Here is a 19,050-nt window from a genome sequence, read left to right as displayed (position 1 = left end):
CCAACTCGCCTAATTTCAAAGAGACTCTACCAAAAGTTATCGGTTTCAAGGGACGCCTAAAGTCACAACAGGGCTTCCAAAATCATCAAGTCTAATATAAGGAAGGTCTTCCAATCAAGTCATGAACTCTTTAGCCACAAATCATGCATGCAACCAAGCTATCCTAAATGCAGAAAAAAAGAAGAAAAAGAATAAAAGAGAAATGTTTTTTTTTTTTTTATAAAAATATGCAAAGCAAAAGAAAAAACAAAACTACCAAAGCAAGCTGTAAGGTGAAGAGAAGTCAGCAGGGGTGGGGATGTCAATACCACAGACAGATAATCACCAATAACAACCGAAAACCAATGAGACCCCTAACTTCTAACCATCTATGACCCCGAAACTCCCTAAGATATAGACATACAAGCAAGTCCCCCAAGCTTAAGCAAAATCCGCGCTCGGAGTTGCAAAAAGGAGAGGAGGGGGGGGGGTTATGAAAAGCTCCTAATAGTTCCCACCATCCCCCCCATCGGGAGGGGGGTAAGGGGGAAATACCCACCAGAGGACCCATCATAGTAGGATGGGTAGTGGGGGTAAGGACGGAATGAAGGCTCCTAAACGGCCCTTCTCGAGGGTCGAAAGAAGGAGGATAGTGGGGATGGTTAGGGAAGGGAGGCTCATGTCCGGAGTGGACATTGGCGAGGTGAGTGCGCCAAGCCACCCTAGACACATGGTCCAGGTCGGTGCGGATACCGGCAAGAGTAGCCGTAACCGCAGGTGATTGGCCTCCTGAGAGGCCTGCATCTGGCTATGGCTGCCATGACAGACCCATGTCGAAGGATTGAGAGGAGAAGCTTCGGCCACCTCACTCTCAGGAATGCGGTGGTCGGGCCTCGGACCTCTCGGAACGCGGGGATCGATCTCCATAGGCATGGGCTCAGGGATAGCCCGTGGGATGTCATGGGCAGGGGGAACCCGCCAACGGTTTTCAACGTTAGCTGGGAGGTCCCAAACGAAGTCGGGCCCTATATAACAGTAAGGTCGCCCCCCACAAGCCAGATGCAGTTTTCCTTTTTATAATTGCGCAGAAATTTCATCTGCTGCAGGCTGGCACCATCCAATCTGTTGGACTGCCAACAGTAGGCATGCTGGCTTCCAAGCGAGCCAAGTCATCGGTCAAGTCAAGGTAGGATGCTAGCCGGGTGACCATGCCACCACAAAGAATCTCCCCAGTCACCGTTGTGCCCCCCCGAATTTCCTGCAGTCGGTTGAGGAGGAGAGCAGCAAAGTTAATGCGGGCTCTATGGTGGCCCCGTCAGTGGCCAACCAGAGAACCAGCAGCTCGTCCTTCCGCAACTGCCCGACTTCCTGTTTAGGAAAGATGGTGTAAACCAACATCCTATGGAAGTATCGGAGAGCAAGGTGGATGATCTCCGACGCTTTGGACGAGTTCGTTCGAAACGAAGTCGTACCATGGTGATCTTTGCCCACCACTCTTGCTCATTGTATCCCTGCCAGATGATGCCCAAAGGGGCATCGCAGGGGCTCGAGGGTCCATCCCAAACGCCTCACAGAATTCGTCAAAAGACAGTGCTCTAGCTTGATTAAACATCGAAATTGAATAGTTAGAGCACCTGTCACATTACTTACGTTCAACGTACTCAAGAACTCGAGAGTGAGTTGATCGTAAGTAGGTTCATGAATATCAAGGAAGTCCGATAACCCGACATTATCTGCCATCTCCCTTATCATCGACTCGATGTTAAGGTAGTTGCAGGTAGTGTGGTCATAGAACTTGTGGGACGAAACGTGCGCTCAGAAAGTTGTTGGAAAATTTGTTTATGAGCGGCGTTTGGAAACTTTAGAGCATAAAGGGGAGGGGGATGCGAGCTAGACGAAGGTCCTTGTGAAGAGGACCCCGTCTTTGCTCGCTTAGACCTGGATGAGCCTTCACCACCACTTCTTCCCATGGTGAAAAGAATTTTGTTTGGCAAAAAGGGAAGGAGAAGTGATGATCTGCTGCAAAGACACAACACAAAGCGGACTCTCTACACAAAGAAACACGCAAAAAAAAAAAAAAACGAAAAACACACAAAAAGAAAAATCAAACCACACAAAAGGGAAAACACACAAAAAAGAAAAATCAAAAACTAACCTAAGATCTACCAGCTAGCCATCCACAATTAGTAGCAACAAAGTTGCTAGCAATCAAGAGTTTCACCACTCAAAGAGACTTTCAAGCCAATTTCACCAAACCAACCACAATTATGCACAAAAGCAACAACACCTACAATTTGCAATGTAGTTCTCAAAAGTAAGAATATTATGAATTTATCACAAACCACAAAAATTGCATATGTTCACCACATCACCAAACACAAATGACAAAGTTCATGAACAATCAAAAGAAATTAGGAAAACAAGCATGCAATCTAAAAGAAAACACACAAAGTCCAATTTAGTAGATTATTGATGAAAAAGCAAAGATTAAGGGAGTTACCAACATGGAGATGAAAATCCCCAATTTTGAAACCCTAGAAATCAATCCTTGCAAAACCCCCAATTTTTGTGCTTTGAATGTTGTAGAGAAGATGGTGATGAAGATTTTGGTGAGATTTGCCCTTGAAAGTCGCCGGAAAAGGGTGTAAAGTCGCCGGATCTAGAGAGGAGGAAGAGAGAGAAAGTGAGTGAGAGAGAGGTTTGAAAATATGAGTGAGGAAGAAGGAGAGGCCCGAAAAATAAATCGTGCTTTTTCGCCCAGCCTGGTCTGGTGCGGGCGCACCAACCGAAAATTTTTTTCAAAAAAACGTTGGTGCGGGCGCACCAAACCCCTTCTGTTTTTTTCCAAAAAAAATTCGTAGGCTTTGGTGCGGGCGCACCACGTCGAGGTGCGGGCGCACCAAAGTCGTCTGTTTTTTTTCAAAATCAGTCGACAGAAGTGGTGCGGGCGCACCTGCTTTTTTTTTCGAAAATTTTTTACAAGGTCCGGGCGCACATGGACTAGGTGCGGGAGCACCAAAGTCTTCTGTTTTTTCTGAAAATCGTGTTCAAAATCTGGTGCGGGCGCACCAAAAATTTTTTTTTTTTCGAAAATTTTTCTCATGTGCGGGCGCACATTGAACAGGTGCGGGAGCACCTAACCCGTCTGATTGTACATATTTCTTTCCAAAACACTCAATTCACTCAACTTCTCATAAAAATTCAGATGTTCCAATGTACCTCTCATGGCTAACTGATAAATCAAAAGCTTAACTAACAAACAAAGGAAAAATAAAAGAAATAAAAGAAAGGAAAGAAGAGAAACGGGTTGCCTCCCGTGTAGCGCCTTTTTTAAGTCATTAGCTTGACTAAAAAGGATACATCCATCATGAGAGTCGCTCAGGTGAGCGAAGAATCAAGCAACCAATGGAGCCAACAGCATGCGAATCATGGTAGAGCTTTAATCTTTGACCGTTCACCCAGAATGGACCGTTCTCACCCATAACCTCATAAGCCCATAGGAGTAGTCTTCAACACGGAGAAGGGACCCGACCACTTGACTTTAACTTTCCGGGGAAAAGCTTTAGTCTTGAGTTGAACAAAAGACTTGTCCCCAACCCGGAAATCTCGTTGTTGAATCCGGTTGTCGTGCCATTTCTTCGTTTGCTCTTTGTATAGTCTAGAACTCTCATAAGCGTCAAAACGAATTCCTCCAGTTCTACTAGCCTTTCTTTTCGAGCTTCTCCCGCCAAGTGTAGATCCATGTTGAGCTCCTTAACTGCCCACCAAGCCTTGTGCTCAAGTCAACCGGCAAATGACATGCCTTGCCATACACAAGGCGATAGGGAGTGGTGCCTATGGCGTCTTAAAGCCGTGCGAAGAGCCCAAAGAGCGTCATCAACTTCAAAGACCAATCCTTTCGTGTCCTATTGACCACTCTCTCAAGAACATTTTTAACCTCTCGATTCGAAACCTCAACTTGGCCTTGTGTTTGGGGGTGATAAGGAAGACCTACTTTGTGATTCACCCCGTATTTCTTCAATGCTTCTAATTGCTTTTTGGCGAAGTGTGAACCGCCATCACTGATCAATACACGGGGCACCCCAAATCGAGGGAAGATGATCTTCTTCAAAGCTTGGTGACTACCTTATGGTCATTGGTGGGAGAGGCAATGGCTTCCACCCATTTGGTCACGTAGTCGACCGCAACAAGAATATATACATTCCCACAGGAAGGAACGAATGGGCCCATAAAGTCGACCCCCCAGACATCAAACGGCTCAACCTCAAGAATGTTCTGTTGAGGCATCTCGTGTCGCTTTGTGATGCCACCACTCCGTTGACATCTATCACAAGCCACCACAAATGTTCGGGCATCCTTTGCAATGTTGGCCAGAACATACCACATTGGAGCACCTTAGCAACAGTTTTGCTTGCTCCACCATGTCCTCCACATGCCAAAGTATGGCAATGATGCAAAACCGAGGCCATCTCATGATTAGGAACACACCTCCTAAACACGCCATCAGCACACTTCTTAAAAAGGAGCGGGTCATCCCAGTAGAACCTCAAAACTTCTTTAAAGAACCGCTTCCTTTGTTGGGAAGTAAAACCATGAGGTTCAATCCCACAAGCCAAATAATTTGCATAATCAGCGAACCATGGAACCTCATTGTTCAGAATGGCGAACAAGGCTTCTTCTCTCAAATCGTCCTCGATAGGAATCTCCTCCAGATTGTCAAGAGGGAGGCGAGAAGATGGTCAGCTACCACATTCTCCGTCCCCTTCTTCTCTTTCATCTCAAAATCAAACTCCTGAAGAAGCAACACCCACCTAATGAGCCTAGGCTTGCATCCTTCTTACTCATCAAATACCGGACCGCAGAATGATCCGTATACACCACCGCCTTATTACATGTCAAGTAGGAACGGAACTTGTCAAAAGCAAATACCACGGCCAACATTTCCTTCTCCGTAGTTGCATAGTTCCGTTGAGCATCATCCAGAGTCCTACTTGCATAGGCTATCACATGTAGCCTCCCTTCCTTGCGTTGCCCAAGAACAACTCCCACTGAAAAGTCACTAGCATCGCACATTAGTTCAAAAGGCAAGCTCCAATCCGGAGCTTGCACAATGGGGGCAGAAGTAAGGGCTTTCTTAAGAGTTTCAAAAGCCTTAGTACAAGACTCATCAAACCAAAATCAACATCTTTCTGAAGTAGATTCGTCAATGGTTTGGCTATTTGAGAGAAATCCTTGATGAAACGTCGGTAAAAACCAGCATGTCCAAGGAAAGCGCGAACTCCCGTCACCGAGTTCGGTGGCGGAAGCTTCTCAATAACCGAAACCTTTGCCGGATCTACTTCAATACCCTTTTTCGACACTTTATGCCCAAGTACAATGCCTTCCTCGACCATAAAGTGACACTTCTCCCAATTCAGTACAAGGTTCGTCTCTTGACACCTTTTTAACACACATTCAAGATTAACCAGACATGTGTCAAAAGACGAACCACACACACTAAAGTCGTCCATGAAGACTTCAATGGAATCTTCTAGCATGTCAGAGAAGATTGCTGTCATACACCTTGAAAAGTGGATGGGGCATTACACAAACCAAAGGGCATCCTTCGATATGCAAATGTCCCATACGGACAAGTAAAGGTGGTTTTCTCTTGGTCATCCGGATGAATGGGGATTTGAAAGAATCCGGAATAACCATCAGAAAACAAGAAGTGTGAATGACGAGCAAGCCTCTCCAACATTTGGTCAATGAAGGGAAGGGGGAAATGATCTTTCCGGGTGGATTTGTTCAGTTTTCTGTAATCAATACAGACTCTCCACCCAGTGACAGTCCTAGTTGAGATTGTTTCTCCTTTCTCATTCTCAACTATAGTCATGCCTCCTTTTTTTGGAACCACGTGAATCGGGCTCACCCACTTGCTATCTGAGATAGCATAGATGATTCCCGCGTCACGTAGTTTCAAGATCTCCTTTTTCACAACCTCTTTGAGGTTGGGATTGAGCCTTCTCTGATGCTCGATGGAGGAGGCATTACTATCGATGAGATGGATACGATGCATAGCAAGAGAAGGGCTTATCCCCTTAAGGTCATCAATCGAATACCCAATGACATCTTTATATTTTTGCAAAATTCCAATCAGTTTTGATATAGAAATGTCATCAAGACTCGAATTGACAATAACAGGATAAGTACATGCATCATCAAGAAAAACATATCTAAGAGAGGAGGGAAGGGGTTTGAACTCTACCTTGGGAGGAGGCTTAGAACACTCCTCTTTATCAGTGGATGATGCAGCTAGAACCTCAAACGCCTCATCTTGCGTTTCCTCTTCCATGTCCAAGCTAAGGGTGTCGGTAAGTGCAGCATACAAATCGTCCCAGAATTCCACACTCATGGTGTCCTCTACCTCATCTTCCACTAGGCTTACCCGGCAAATTTTCTCCATCATAGGTCTCTTCAGTGTCTTAGAGAACTCAAACACCACCCGCTCATTAGCTACCTCAACCGTGATTGTGTCGTTTTTGCAGTTTATCACGGCACCCAAAGTCTTTAGAGCTTCTCTTCCCAGAATAAGAGGAGTCTCAGGATCTTCCTCCATATCCATCACCACAAAGTCGCATGGTACAAACACATGCCCAACTTGAATCGGTATATCCTCCAACTCACCACAAGGGACTCTCACAGTGCGGTCCGCCAATTGAATCGTTTTGCGCGTAGGATGAAGAGGAAATTTCAGGTGCTTTGCAATAGAAAGGGGCATCAAATTGACACTGGCTCCCAGATCGGCCAGTGCACCCTTAGGCTCTAAGTCACCTATCTTCACCGGCAAGGTGAAACTCCCGGGATCTCTTTGCTTCTTGGGCATAGTTCGTTGCACAAGAGCACTCACTTGGTAAGGTAGGGAGATAAGCTCATCTTCAAGTTTTCGCTTATTGGAGAGGATCTCTTTCAAGAACTTAGCATAAGCTGGCATTTGAGACATAGCCTCAAGGAATGGATGTTGATTTGCAGGCTCTTCATCACATTAGAAATTTAGTGAACTTGTCACTCAACTTTCTCTCTACCAACCTATGAGGATAGGGAACCGGAGGCACATAGGATTTGGTTGGTGGAGGTGATGGCAATGTGTTTTTGTCACCAACTTGAACATGTGACTCATCTTTCTCCTCAACTTCCTCTTTCTCAGTTTCCTCAGCTCCATCCTCCTTCTCAACAACCTCAGCTTCTCCATCCTGCTCTAACTCCCCATTCGGCATCTTAGGACCCGCATAACTTGTTCCCGACCTCAAATGAATGGCTTTGGCTTGATGGAGGTTGGGGTTAGGATGGGTTGGCCTGGAAGTTGATTTGTGGGGGTGGAGGGATTCTTCTCAGCTACTTGGGCAATTTGGGTTTCAAGCATTTTGTTGTGGGCTTGTAGCTCTTGAAACCTTTGCTCATGGTTTTGGAGAATTTGGTTCATGGATTGGAGTTGTTGGAGAATTTGGAGAGAGGTTGGATCGGAAGATGGTGTAGGTTCGGGATTTTGTTTGGGAAATGGAAGATTGGAGGGAGGTTTTGGGTTGTTGGTCCTTTGATGTGGAGCTTGGTATGTGTTGGACCCTTGTGAGGAGGAACCACCTTGGTTATAGTTTTGGTTTTGGTTATACCCTTGCGCAAACCCTTGGTTGTGAGCTTGGTTGTACCCTTGTTGAGGTTGATTCCATCCTTGTTGAGGTTGGTTGAATCCTTGGGTGTAGTTTTGTTGAGGTTGTCTCCAACCTCCTTGTTGATTGTTCCTATACCCTTGGTTTCCTTGATATCCATCTCCTCTTGAATTAATTGCCGCCACATGCTCCGAATGGGTACCTCCACAATAAGAAGTATCATGGTTAGTACCACCACAAATATCACAAGAAAAAGAGTTTACCTGTGAAGGAGTAGACGATGCAAGATTGATCTTGGAGAGCTTCTTGTCGAGTTGGTCCATCTTGCTTGAATTTGATCCATGGGGTCAATTTCAAACTTTCCGCTCTTCTTAGGTTGAGCACCTCTTCGTCTTCCACCCCATGAGTAGTTCTTGATCACTCCTCAATTGTGGACTCAAGTTGTTCTTGCGGGATCTTAGATAGTTGACCTCCCGCTCCAGCATCAAGTTGGCCCGTGAAATCGGATCAAGACCATCATAGAAAAATCGCATGAGTAGATTCTTGTTGAACTCATGGTGTGGGCATGAACGGATCATCTCCTTGAACCGCTCCCAAGCTTCGGCAAGTGTCTCATCGTTCTCTTGCTCAAATGAGGAGATCTTCCTCCTTATGTCCGCAGTCTTCCACTCCGGGAAGTATTTCTTCAAGAAGCCATTGTGACTTCTTCCCATGTAGTGAGGGAATTAGCAGGCAAGCTCTTGAGCCATGACTTTGCTTTTCCGGTAAGAGAGGACCGGAACAAGTGCATCTTGATGTAGTCAGGAGAGACATCTTAGTGTTATCATGGCACAGATCTCAAGAAACCTGTCGAGATGGTCTAGAGGATCTTCATCTGCCCCCCACAAAACTGCTCTGCTTTCACCATCCGAGTATACTGAGGGTGAATGCTGAAATTTGTAGTGGTGGTGGGAGTCGAATTCCACCTTGAAGAACATAGGAACCCGGATTTCCGAAATCCCTAAACAGTTGTGGATTTGCTTCACCCATTTCTGATTCAACTTCACTTGATGTACTTGAGATTGGTGAAGAAGGCTCGGAACCCAAAGTCAATTTTCCAAATTCTTCCGAAGCTTTCGCAAGTACGGTCGATTTCAAGATCTAGAGGCAATGTGGGTGAACCGTGAGTTCTTCTTCTCATGTAACACAACAAAGCTAAGTAGAGGATTAGCAAATAACAACCACAGCTAAAAAGAAAATAAAAGAAAAATCAACTAAGCAAACTAAACTAAAATATATTTCAATCAATAGCACAGTTCCCCGGCAACGGCGCCATTTTGATAAGAGGTTTTTAGTGTGTCGTTAGGCACTAAGAACCGCTTTCCAAACAATATTTATAATCCTAACAAGCAATACTAAGGAATAGTAAGGGCAAGTCAAGGGTCGATCCACAGGGAAAATGGGATTGATTAGAAGTCTATCTAGTCTAGACTACCTAATTGAAAGGTATTTGGGGTTTGAAAGATGTTTGGTAACAATTAAACTATCTAACAACTAGAACAAGCAAATATCACGAGTTTAAATATCAAATAAAAGACACTAGAGTTAAGGTTACTAGTATGAATAAGAACGGATGATGATTGTTAATGATTGGCGAAGCAACAAAGACGATTATGCAAGGTTTAGTTTCCCTCTAAATTACTTGAGTCCTCTCTCGAATGGTCCTCAAGAGTAATCACTTCAATCAATCAACTAAATCCTCTCTCGAATGGTCTTTAGTTAATTGATTAAGAGATTCAATAAGTTTGGAAAACCCCTAATGAAGGATCCCCTTAATTTCCATCCAATATCTTGGTATAGAAATTAAGTTGATTCTTGGGATGATAAAAGAGTTCAAAATCCGATTTAAGAACGTTTGAAATCAAAATACCAAAGTATAAATGTGATCAATATCTATCCTAAGGTCTCAAAACACCAAGATCAATGCATAAACTTCTCCATACATCACAATCACATCAACATCATAATTAAAACCCTAATTCATACTTTCACCCTAACCCTAGATATGAAACTACTCACTAATCATGGAGTTTAAGCAATTAAACATAAAATCTATGACTAATCTAAGGTTAAACATGATTAAGAAATTATTAAACTAATAGAAATCACAATTATTAAACTAAGAGAATGAAGATCTTAAATAATATAAGAACATAAACAAACACCAAGAGAATGAAATAAAAACTGAAACTTTGAATTGAATTGAATGAAAAGTACCTTGAATGTAAATCGAATCACAAACTATGATCTCTAATCTCAATTACCAATGAAAACTAAAGTGTTTTCTCTCTAATACAAAACCCTAAAATATTGTGTGAAAGATAGAATAAAGCGTAAGTCTCCAACTCCTCTCGAAAAGAGGGTTTAATGATCGATTTTTTTTTTGTCCGGATCGTGAGGTGCGGGCGCACCAAAGGAGGTGCGGGCGCACCTTGCTCAGGTGCGGGCGCACCAGACCTCAGGTGCGGGCGCACCTGAGTCTTCTGCCTCAAGGTGGAAATCTCTCGTCAAATGGTGCGGGCGCACCAGATGAAGGTGCGGGCGCACCACATGTAAGGTGCGGGCGCACCTAAGTCTCCTGCCTCAGCCTGAATTACTTCGTCAGAATGTGCGGGCGCACCACGGTTTGGTGCGGGCGCACCAGACATAGGTGCGGGCGCACCTTATGCTTTGTGCGGGCGCACCAATGTAGTTTGTTTTGTGCTCCAGAATTAGTCGATGGTGCGGGCGCACCTCAGGCTACCTCTCAGCCTCTAGCTCGTTCCCTTGTGCCATGTCTCGCATTTCTCGGCCCCGAAAAGGGCAATACCTGCAATAGAAACACGAACAAACATGGTGAAAGCATATGTGCTAGAAATTCGATCAAAATAGATCGAAAATCTAGCAAAATGTCAATATGATCAAGTATGATCAAGTGAATGAAATAGAAGGGAAAAGTGAGGAGAAAGAAGGAAGAAAAGGGGGAAAAGGGAGCTAAAACAAGCCAAAAGAAAGTCATAAAGTGCGTTAGAAACGCACTTATCAGTGTCACTGTAGAGAGTTGAAGCATTTTGAAAAGTTAATGATTACTTTTCCGGAAATCCCGCCCAATACTTTATTAGGTTTTTACTTCGTCATGACACTTGGCATAGATCTGGAGAGAATTTGGAGAGTTCTCTTAATCTCAACCGTTTGTCCGTACATATATAATCGAGCAGTTGTCCTTTTTATGAGTTTTTATCTTATGCTCAAAGAAACTCTCTTGCTTCTTCTTCTTTTTCCTCTGACAAACCCCCATAGCAAAAGCTTGCATTGCTCAAGAACCACCCTTCCGGTTCTAGTGCACTGAGAATTTCATCTTTTCTTGACCAACATTTTCTGGGTTTTTTTTGTGTGTTTGAAGTTCCGTGGTTTTTCGGTGGTTGTTTGGTTGTACTATCCAATTTTTCGGTGCGATTCTGCTATTTGGAGACTTTGTTCACCTTCTCCGGCGACTTTGCTCCTTACTTTTTCTCTTTTTTCGGCAACCCTTCGTTTCCAGGTAATTCTTCAATTTCTTTCCTCATTTTCTTAAGTCTTTTTCGCGTTTTCATCATGTCGGACCAATCTGATAGCCAAAATGTTCTTAGTGAGGCATTTATGACCGAGAGTGATCCGTCCTACCCTTTAACTGATAATGGTTTTGCTTTCGACTTAAGCCCTATGGGGAGGACTAGGTTATTAGCGGATATACCCCTTACGGTCGAGAGAGAAAGAGAACTAAGGTCAAAATTTCTTAACGACCCGTCCACTCCTAAGGAGCATAACCTGACTTTGAGATATCTAACCGCTAGCCAAAGTGGTGATAAGCAAACGCTTAGAGAACTTAGACATCAAATCCTTGCTAGACGCTCCCGTAGGCATCCACCGGTCGATGCCGTTCCTGGCCTTGATGTCGCCCCTCTTAGAGAGCATGCTTGGCTTGATAGCTTGGCAGATGCCGGAGTTAAGGTGCCAACTTATTTTTACGACCTCTTGCAGGAGTTTGCGGCTCCTAACCCTCCTGTTGTTAATTTAGGTGACGACAGTGACTAATTGCTACCGTTATGGCTCGCGATGATACTACCGAGGCCGTCTACCAGTGTCGAACTGGTGTGAGTGCTGGCGTATCCACTCCCTTGGCACCGCTTGCAATCGTAGCTGGCTCAAGTTGGCCGACAGAAATCGCGGCTGATCAAGGTTCTAATGCTTTGTGCCCGCCTGAGGATGCCTCTGCCAACCTTCTTACTGTGGAGGTTGATGGACCATGGCGTCAGGATGCTCTTGATCTTGCTTATCCGAGGGTTGCTCGGGATCTATACCATATGCCGAGAGGGTACCGCTTGGTAGTACCACTAGAAGGAGCCATTGTAACGGAGTGCCCTCCCGGTCATGTGGCCGTGTATACACATCATTTTGAGCTTGGCCTCCGCTTCCCTTTGGACTCTTTCCTGGTCGAGATTTTGAATGCGTTCAACGTGTTTGGCGCAGCTGACGCCCTTAGCGGTCAGGAATATCATCGCATACATTGGGTTGTACGCTTTCTTGATTTCCTTCAAACAGTGAACTTATTCCGCCATATCCATTGGTTGAAGAGAAATGAGTCTTCTAGGCAGTCGGGATGGTAGTCTCTAATGACGGCCGACAAGAAGATGACTGTTCAGCCTAAAGTATCGAGCTTGAAGGGCTGGTAGGATGCCTTCTTCTGGTTGCGAGTCCCTGAAGATTACCCTGTGCGCCGCCGTTTCACAAAGCCTCGCCCTCACATGGAGCATCCTCATTTGGTGCCACTAACTGAAGAAGAGTTAGCGGCTTTTGACTATTTTGACGTGGAGGACTATGAAGATTACTTTTGACTATTTTGACGTGGAAGATTACCCTGTGCGCCGCCGTTTCACAAAGCCTCGCCCTCACATGGAGCATCCTCATTTGGTGCCACTAACTGAAGAGGAGTTAGCGGCTTTTGACTATTTTGACGTGGAGGACTATGATATCACTTTTGATGATGGGACGACAGCTAGAGTTAAGGAGCCCAAGTATTCGATTCCTCATTCCAAGTATATTTTGGGGAATAAGCCTTTGTCGGCTGTTTTGTTGTCACCCACACATGAGAATGGTAAGTGATGCTGTTGGATTGGTCTGTCTGATGATAGTAATAAGAATTATAGGCTATTTGTTATTGTATTTCCTGTTTTATAATCCTTTTTCTTGTTTGCAGGCTTTGACAATCTTGACCTCGACGTGCTTTGCGTCGACGAAGATCTTCGGCCGTTAACAAATCTGCCACCTTCTCCAGCTAACGACTACGAGACGATGCATGGAATTACCAACAGTTGTCGGGGAGGTAATCGCCATGGGCCCCAGACATTTGTAGGGGCCGCGGAGGGGTGATTACCTCTCGCGTCCCCATCGTTGGCGCTGCTGCTGCTGCTAGCACAAGTATGCCGCTATCCCCTGCCATTCCTTTCCGGTCCTCTACTAACCGGACTGTGACCAGGGGTGCGTAACCAGGAGGTGACCCTGCGAGCAGGTCTCGGCCGATACTGTTGAAAATAAAAGGTTGGCCTTAAAGGATCCAGACACTTCTGCTGCCAACGAGGTCGTCCAGGTGAAAGACCTGGATGTGGATGCCCAGAGGAGACTCAAGAGCGTACTGTCGTAGCTACAGGTCCGACGCACCCTAGCGGCACTTCTTGGCTGTCAGACTCTGCTTCTTCTATAAGGGAGAAGATAAGGGAGATGATTACCATGCCTAGCTTTCTCTCGAACCTATCTCCTGGTATCTTTTATCGGTACCAGGAGTGGTTTGAGAAGAAGGAGGTGCCGCTAAGTGATTTTGTGGCCGCCGCGTTTGCTCCTCAACCCATTACTTCTGGAAGATTTATGAATCTGACTGGAATGTCAGGGAGGATGAGTCTATCTACTATGATATACCCGAAAACGGTAGCATTCTTGCCTACCGGATTTTGAAGGGCATGTAGCTGCCCCTGGATAGACCGTCAAGGTCTTTGGTAACACTTGCAGCTCGGCTAACCCATGATCAGCTTGTGGTATGTTTTCTTACTTGGTTAATGCACTGTATACTTCTCTTTTTTTAATTTTTTTACTCATTTGCGTTTTCTTCCTTGTTGCAGGCCAACAATGCTGCCCTTGAGCTGATTGAGCAGTATCTCGAGTACCAAAGGCTAGCGGACACCTACAAGGCCTTGTTGGAGACTTTCCAGGGCCCGCTCAAAGACGCGAAGGACGAGCTGAAACCGCTAGAGGATGAGGTGGAGACTTTGCGGGAGAGGGCCGCTTTGCTGGAAGAGACCGAGGAAAACGTCTAGGCGTTGACCAAGGCGGTGGAGACTGCCAACACTGAGAAGGAAGTTGTTGTGTTGGACGCCTCCGCTAAAGCTGAAGCTAGGGGGGTCGCAAGGCGGTTGCTGAGTTCAAACAGTCTGATGACTATGTGGCGGCTCTCCACAAGAGATACGACGGCGGTTGGGCGGCTGCCATGAGATGTGTTTGCAAAGTCGTTCCAGGGTTTGAGTGGAACGTGATTGAAGATGCTCATGCTGCCGGCCAACATCTCACGCCTTTCGAGGGGGATCCTAACTTTGATGACGAGGATGCCATCGCTGATGTGGATCCTCGAGATCCTTCGACGCAAGGACCTCCTCCTTCTTGAAGCTTTTGGCGGCCTTCTCTCAGCTCTTCTTGCTCCTCCAACAGTTTTTAGCTTTGTTTTTCTTTGTAATACTTTCAATAGTTAAACCTTGTAATCAGCCTTTTGTTGGCATTTGTAAATAATAACATTTTTAGTTTTGCGAGTACTTTATTCAAACTAAAAGCCTTTTTATTGGCCGCCATAATTTTTTTTGTAGTTGGCCGCCAAGCCAGTAGCTTTTACTTTATGGAAAAGTACTTTCGTATTTTCTTGCTTTATTAGCATCCTTATTGTTGAATGATTGGCAGCTGGAGTTGTGTCTATTTTATGACTGCGTTAGGTCTTTCATATGACCGTTAATGCACTTAGCCTGTTATGTGGCTTTCATTTAGGCGCTAGGTCTGTCATATGACCGTTAACACTCTTGCCTATTATATGGTGTTTTATTATGTGTTAGGTCTGTTATGTGACCGTTAATGCACTTTGCCTGTCATATGGCTTTTGTTGTGCTAGGTCTGTCATATGACCGTTAATGCACTTTTGCCTGTCATAGGGCTTTTGTTATGTGCTAGGTCTATCATATGACCGTTAATGCACTTTGCCTGTCATATGGCTTTTATTCATGTGCTAGGTCTGTCATGCGACCATTAATGCACTTTTGCCTGTCATATGTGATCTATTATACAACATTCAATCATAAATAACAATATTTTCATGGGACGCTAGAAGAAGTATATTATTTATGTTAAAAAATTAGCTCCTGGCCAATTACATTTTACAACTTATACATAGTACTTCTTTAGTACACTAGCATTCCAGCAATTCTTAAGCTCCTTGTCGTCCATGTCCCTGAGTATGAAGGAGCCAGGAGCAATCTTCTTAGCGATGACATAAGGGGCTTCCCAGTTGGTGGTTAGCTTTCTTTCGGCATGCGCTTTTCCAGTGGCCGCTGTTCTATGGAGGAAACGGTCGTTTACGTCCAATGGTCTTTCCCAAACCTTCTTCTTATAGACTTTGTTTATTCTGTCCTTATAAGCAGCTGCTCTTAGTTCTGCCATCAGCCTTATTTCAGGCAAGAAGTTCAAACTTTCTCTTAGTGCCTGATCGTTCCTTTCCAAGAGCTGATGCTTAATCCGGTAGGACGACAACCCTACCTCTACTGGTAATACTGCCTCTATGCCGAAAGCCAATTTAAAGGGACTTTCCCCTATTGCTTCTTTATCTGTTGTCCTGTTTACCCATAGGACTGACGGCACCATTTCAGCCCATCTTCCTTTGAACTCATCTAGCTTCTTTTTGAGAGCATTCAGAATTTGCTTATTGGCGACTTCAGCTTGGCCGTTGCTTTGTGAATGGCACACTACTGAATAGGCGAATTTGACCTGGAAATCCGTCAGGAAAGCTTGTATTAGACGACAATCAAATTGCACCCCGTGATCAAATACAATTGCTGAAGGGATACCAAATCTCGTCATTATGTTCTGCCAGATGAACTTCCGCATCTGATTCGCTTTTATTTTCGCTGTTGGTTCCGCTTCTATCCCCTTTGTAAAATAATCAATCCCAACTATAAAGAAGCGCCTGCCTCCCGTTGCGATGGTGAATGGTCCTAGGATATCCATTTTCCGGCCTGTTGATCACTGGCGCGAACCTCTGGCATTTGTCACATTTTCTCACATAGCTCTGAGCATCCGCTAGCATGCTTGGCCAATAGAATTCAGCTCTTAATGCTTTTAAGGCCACTGCTTTTCCTCCTATGTGATTCCCACATATTCCTTCGTGTATCTCTTCTATTATTTTCACGGCTTCGGCAACTATTGCACACTTTAACAACAGCAAGCTAAAAGATTGCTTGTACAACTCATCTTGGTATATCATCATACCAGTTTGACTGCCTTTGCAATTTTTTAGCGGCCCTTTGATCATCCGGGAGCAATCCCGTCAGCTTGTTGGTGTATGGTATTGACGACCGCAGAATGTTCCGCTATGCTTTTCTCTTTCAGTATATTTATCGTGACCGTTTTTTTATGCTGAATGAGTCGGAACTGGCTAGCTTAGACAGGGTGTCAGCTTTTGTTTTCTCAGCTTGTGGTATCGCTTGTACTTCAAAGTGATTTAGCTGGGTTATCAGCTCTTTAGCTTTTTCCACGTATTTCACCGTGTTGGCCTCTCGGACTTCAAATTCTCCTTTTAACTACCATTGACCAACTGTGAATCTGTCTTCAAGAGTACATTTTTGCGCCTGCTGCCAGACACATCCTTAAACCAACAATTGCAGCCTCGTACTCTGCTTCATTGTTAGATGCTAGGAATGTGAACTTGACGGCGTACTGGTAGATGTTCCCTTCTGGGCTAGTCATTACTTTTCTTTCCCCGGATCCGCTAACAGCAGCGGATCCGTCTACCTCTAGCAGCCAACTCTCCTTTTGCTCTGTTTCATCTTCCTCATATGAAGCTTCTACAACAAAGTCTGCCAGAGCCTGTGCCTTCATGGCGGTCCTGGGCTTGTACTCTATATCATACGCAGAAAGCTCGACGACCCATTTCAGTAGGCGGCCTGAGCTATCCATCCTCTGCAAAGTCTTCTCCAGTGGCTGATTTGTAAGGACTTGGATGGGATGACAGTTGAAATACGGTATGAGCTTCTTGGCAGCGATAATTACGGCCAAAGCCATTTTTTCCACCAACCGGTAACGGCTCTCAGGACCGTTAAGAATGTGGCTGATGAAATATATAAGCTGTTGCCTTCTTTCCTTTTCTACCAATAAGACAACTGCAACCGTTTTTGGCGAGGCCGAGACATACAGCTGCAATACATCCCCAGTTTCTGGCCTTGTGATGGTGGGCAAGCTTTTCAAGTGCTCTTTCACGGCCACAAATGCCTTGCTTTGCTCCTCTCCCCACTCGAAATTTCTTTTTCCCCTCAACAATGCAAAGAAGGGCAGAGTCTTGTCTGCTGATTTAGAAATGAATCGAGTGAGGGCCGCCATCCTCCCCGTTAGCCTTTGAATGTCTTTAACACTCCTGGGCTCAGGCAAGTTGATAATAGCTCGGATCTTTTCTGGATTCGCGTCGATCCCTCTTTTGCTTACAAGGAAGCCTAAGAATTTGCCTACTTTTACCGCAAAGGCGCACTTCTTAGGGTTAAGTTTCATCTGGTATTTTCTCAGTGTTCTGAAAGTTTCTGCTAAATCTTCTAAGTGTTCACGGTCAGTCTTACTCTTGACTATGGAGTCATCAACGTAAGCTTCAATGTTCCTTCCTCTCTGATTCGCGAACACTTTATCTACCAACTTCTGATACGTTGCTCCAGCATTGTGAAGTCCAAATGGCATCGCCTTGTAATTGTATACTCTGCAGTCAGTGATAAATGCTGTTTTCTTCCTGTCGGCCTCAAGTAGGCTTATCTGATGATAGCCCGAGAATGCGTCCATAAAGCTCAATAACGCATGGCCGCTAGTAGAATCTACTAGCTGGTCTATTCTTGGTAACGAATATCAATCTTTTGGGCACGCTCTGTTGAGATCGGTGAAGTCTACACACATCCTCCATTGCCCATTAGCCTTCTTTACCATGACCACATTGGCCAACCACTCTGGGTAATCGCAGGGATCGATGAAGTCTGCTGTCAACAGTTTATCTACTTCTTCCATCACGACCTTGTTCTTCTCGGCAGAGAAGCTTCTTTTCTTTTGCTTGATAGGGTGGACAGTGCTATCCACATTCAGGCGATGTACCATCACAATCGGATGTATCCATGGCATCTCATCCGCCGAGAACGCGAAGACGTCCGCGTTTTCTCTTAGGAGAGTCACCAGGTTGACCCTGACTTTTGGGTCCATATCTATTCCGACAACCACTGTTCTCGCCGGGTCTTCCGCAAGCATCTCCTGCTGGGTTTCTCCATCCAGTTGGGGCCTTGGAGTATCCTCATGCCTTGCCTCCAACTCTTCCATAGAAATTTCCATCATTTCTTCTTCCTTTTCGGTCTCTGCTTCATTTGCCAAAGCTCTCCTCTGATCCCGCCTTTGCTTTCTTATTGGCGGGTTCATCTATTCTACTGGCATTCTTTTTGCTGGTTGTTTGAGTGTTGTTAGGTAGCATGATTTTGCTACTTCCTGATTTTCCTTCAACTTTGCTGTCGTCCCCAAATTAGAGACGTACAACATAGTTAGGTGATATGTAGAGATGACTCCCTGAACATCGTGAATGAAATGACGCCCAATGATTGCGTTATAGGCTCCCGGTACATCAACCACCAGGAACTCCGTCATCACATCCCGGGCTTCAACGCTGTCCCCAATTCGGACCGGGAGGGTTACCAGGCCCTCAAGAGTCACAAACACCCCTGTGTACCCTATCACTGGGTATCGGACATGCTTCAAATGCTCCCGTCCTATCATCAACTTCTCGAAGGTTGATAAGTACAATATGCTAGCAGAACTTCCTCTGTCAACCAGGATCCTATGAATCAAGCAGTTTGATACTTTTAACGTGGCCACCAGAGGGTCATCATGGGGATACACAACGTGCTCTGCGTCCTCTGCAGTAAAGGACATTGCTGACATTGTCGGCGGTCTCATCCACTGCATACTTTCATTAAAATTAATCTGATGCCCGAATTCTTTCAAGCTTGCCTTTGCTCTGTTCACACTTCCCCCATGAATGGGACCGCCGCTTATCACATGGATCTCACTGATCCTCGATTGAAATTTCTGGTTAGCTGGCTTGACCAAA

At 45.0% G+C, this 19,050-nt stretch overlaps 1 non-coding gene across 1 annotated transcript; it reads left to right on the top strand.

Moving 5' to 3' along the window:
• Positions 1-8,174: 8,174 nt before the first annotated feature.
• Positions 8,175-8,281, top strand: LOC125498142 (small nucleolar RNA R71). Its single transcript, XR_007274908.2, has one exon. It is a non-coding gene; the product is annotated as a small nucleolar RNA R71 (small nucleolar RNA).
• The last annotated feature ends 10,769 nt before the right edge of the window (positions 8,282-19,050 follow it).

The sequence above is a fragment of the Beta vulgaris genome, chromosome 5 (genome assembly GCF_026745355.1).
Source record: "Beta vulgaris subsp. vulgaris cultivar EL10 chromosome 5, EL10.2, whole genome shotgun sequence".
NCBI lineage: Eukaryota > Viridiplantae > Streptophyta > Magnoliopsida > Caryophyllales > Amaranthaceae > Beta > Beta vulgaris.
This window is presented reverse-complemented; position numbering and strand designations above follow the sequence as displayed.